Source organism: Echinops telfairi, unplaced genomic scaffold (assembly GCF_000313985.2).
Source record: "Echinops telfairi isolate 266 unplaced genomic scaffold, ASM31398v2 ScPeMD7_7469;HRSCAF=8507_0, whole genome shotgun sequence".
NCBI lineage: Eukaryota > Metazoa > Chordata > Mammalia > Afrosoricida > Tenrecidae > Echinops > Echinops telfairi.
Genome location: NW_022111372.1, coordinates 77628109 through 77631385, shown reverse-complemented (window position 1 = coordinate 77631385; position 3277 = coordinate 77628109). Strand labels below are relative to the sequence as shown.

At 44.3% G+C, this 3277-nt stretch overlaps 1 pseudogene; it reads left to right on the top strand.

Annotated features, from left to right (window-relative positions):
* The first annotated feature begins 1201 nt into the window (after positions 1-1201).
* Positions 1202-2576, top strand: LOC101645343 (annotated as a pseudogene).
* The last annotated feature ends 701 nt before the right edge of the window (positions 2577-3277 follow it).

Here is a 3277-nt window from a genome sequence, read left to right as displayed (position 1 = left end):
ATTGAAGATTTTTGAGCTTCTAAGTTCAGTGGTTACACACTGGGCTGTTCATCTCAAAGTCAGTGTGTAGTCTGGTAAACTAGAGAAACAAATCCATAGAAATACATATGTATATAAGAAGGAGGTTTATATACAAGAGCAGTTGATATTTGAGAAAATATCCCAGCCCGGTCCAGATCAAGTCCCTAAATCCGATAGTAGCCCATATGTCTGGTACCAGTCCTCTTTAGACTCACAAAACATGCAATGATGCCAAATGCAGACTGAGCACAGGCCAGTGGGTAGAAAATCTGGATGTAGTGGTGGTGGAAGCATCTCCGTGCTGGCAGGGGTCTCCACGTGGCTTCTCCAGTTCCGAGAGCACAGGGTCTGTCATCTTAGTGCCACGTGTCTTGTCGGTAAAGCATCTCCAAGGGATTGAGCAGAGAGAGAGAGAGAGAGCAAGAAGGGAAGAGGAGAGGAGAGAACAGATCTCCTGCCTCCAAGTAGGAAATACAGGAATTTCCAGAATTCTTATGAGAAGACCATACCCACATACAGGCTTCATTGGCTATGACCCGATTGACAGACTGGGCTTCACCCCTTCACTTTTAATCCTCTCAAGTCCCAAATTGACATCAGATTATGTAACTACCACAGTCAGCAGTTCAACACCACCTGCTGCTGTGCAGGAGAAAGATGAGGCTTTCTATATCTGTGAAGAGTTACTATCTCAGAAACCCATGGGTAGTTTTGTTCTCTCTAACAGGGTTCCTGTGAGTCAGAATGGACTCAATGCCAGTGAGGTTGGTTCAGCAAGACTGTGGGGACTCTGAAGAAAACCCTTGGCAACATACAGAAGAGACATGCTAATCCAACATACAGAAGAGACATGCATGAGTACCACAGCTTTATTTAGATGTCACCGACAGCCTTGGTGTGCCTCCGCTAATTAAGAGGTTACCTGCTGTTAAGGGGTTGAATTATGTCCCCCCCCAAATCCTAACCTCTGTGCCTGTGATTACCATCCTATCTGGATGGCTGTCTTTGTGATGTTAATAAGACAGGGGTAGTGTAGGGTGGAAGGAGCCCTGGTGGCTTAGTGGCTATACATTGGGCTGCCACCTGAAAGGTCAGCAGTTTGACACCACTGCTCTGAAGAGATGGAGAGAGATGGGGCTTTCTAATCCTGTAAGGTGTTGCAGTTTCAGAAACCCTGTCCTGTAGGGTCGCTATGAGTCCACAGTGAGTGAGAGTGTAGGGTATATGTCCTGAGTCAACAATCTCATGCTATATAAAAGATCTTAAGCAAGCGAGAAGCAGAGATGGGGGAAGATTGATGCTAAGCCACAGAGAGATCTTAAAGATACTAGGACCTTCCTCCAGAGCCAGTCCCCTGGATTTGGACTTCAAGCCACCCGGACTGTAAGAACACATTTCTGTTCATTAAAGCCACCCACTAGTGACATTTCTGTTTCAGTAGCACCAGGTAACTGAGACACCTGGTGATACTGCAAGGACTTTCAGGGTCTTCTCCAGTCCGCGCCTCGCTGAGCCTGCCTTCGAAAGGAGGAAGGGTAAGTAGCTCTGCACGAAACTTTCAGAGAGAAAAACAAGGACCCATTGCACTTGGTCAAATGTTGTCGTCTTCCTGAAGCGGGAGGGGAGGGAAGACTGGAGGAACCGCAGAGTCACCATCCTGGAAAGGAAGGGTGTTCCAGATGTCAGAAGGTCCGTCCATCGGAAAGGTTTCTGGAGCGTGCCCAACTTAGCCGCCTGCCCCAGACAGAGTGCTGCTCCCTCCTCTGCAGACTCATAATCCTGGCCCACGACGGAAACCAGACATGGTTGACTTCACCCAGCTAGCTGCGAATGAAGTATCCATGGCCTTTGTCTCCTCTACCACAATTATTCTTTCAAAAATGATCCTTATGAGTACTGCAACTGCATTCTGTAGAGTGACAGAAGGTTTCTGCTAAGCCAGAAGACTGTGCATGATTTGACAAAGGGGAAATGCTAAGAAATATCTTTGGACAGATGACACAATGGAATGTGTAAGAAGAGCCCACTTGAATGGCCTTGAAAATATTGTGCCATTCCTTGGCATTGGCCTCTTACAGTTCTTGGGTGATATAGATCTCTGTGCAGCACTCCTGCATTTCAGACTCTGTCAGAGCATGGATTTGATACACAATTGCAGATTTGATACCCTTTCCCCAGCGAAATAGAGGTTTGACTTTTTTTGTTATTGAACTTTATTGGCTGTGGGGTTGCATTTTCCATGGCTTTTAGATTGCTGAGAAGTAGATTGTACTTGTAAGGAGAATCATATGAGTCACCATCCTGTCTGGTTTTTGTTCAGAAGTCTGTGCTCCCATTTATAATGAATCGTTTCTTAGTTTTTAGAAGGGGCAAGATTTAAGAATTGTGCAGAACCCATTTTGAATGTTACCATCCACAGTGTCACACATTTTGATGATTATAACATGTGACTTTTACTCAACATTTCATATTATCCATCTATAGAAAGAGTGATTAATGTGTGCTAAGCTTATATTTTTAATTGTTGAAATCAGCAAGTGAAATAAATAACAAATAATAGGTAGGTCGATAAAAAGTTTCTGATAATTATTCATAAACACACAAATCACCACTGAGTGGATTCTGCCTTGGCCACCTGTGTGTGGCCGAGTCAAAGTGTGCACCTTCAGTTCTCAAGGGGTGATGTTGTCCAGAAGCGGCGTGGTAGGCCTTTCCAGGGAGGTGCCTTGGGGTGGACTGGAACCTCTCGTGTCTGGTTAGCAGCCAAGAGCATGCATTGTTTGTGCCACCAGTCGGGTCCCCACCTTCCAAGGGGAGCATGGACGATCCTCAAAAGCATGCATACTCACACGCACTGTCATGAAGTCTGTTTCACTCAGCAACCCCGCAAAGCTGGGCTTCTGAAACTAACTTTTTTTTACTGACAATGTATTTCCTTTTATTATGTGTTTATTATTTTAATAATTTTATTGGGAGCTCTTACAAATATATTATCCCATAGTTTATCACATCAAGCAGTGTTGTACAATTGCTACCACAAGCAGTCTTAAAACGTTTTCTTTCTTGAACTCATTAATACCAGCTTCCCTTTATTCCCTCCCTCCTCCACTGTGGCCCCAGGAACCCTTATTCCTTTTTTAGCTTAAAATACTTTTTTTTTTTTTTTTGCCAAATCTTACAAAGTCCAATATACTCATTCACATACAAGTCTGTTGTTCAGTCTCATTAGGTGCGGTTATATGGTCATCAGTGCTAT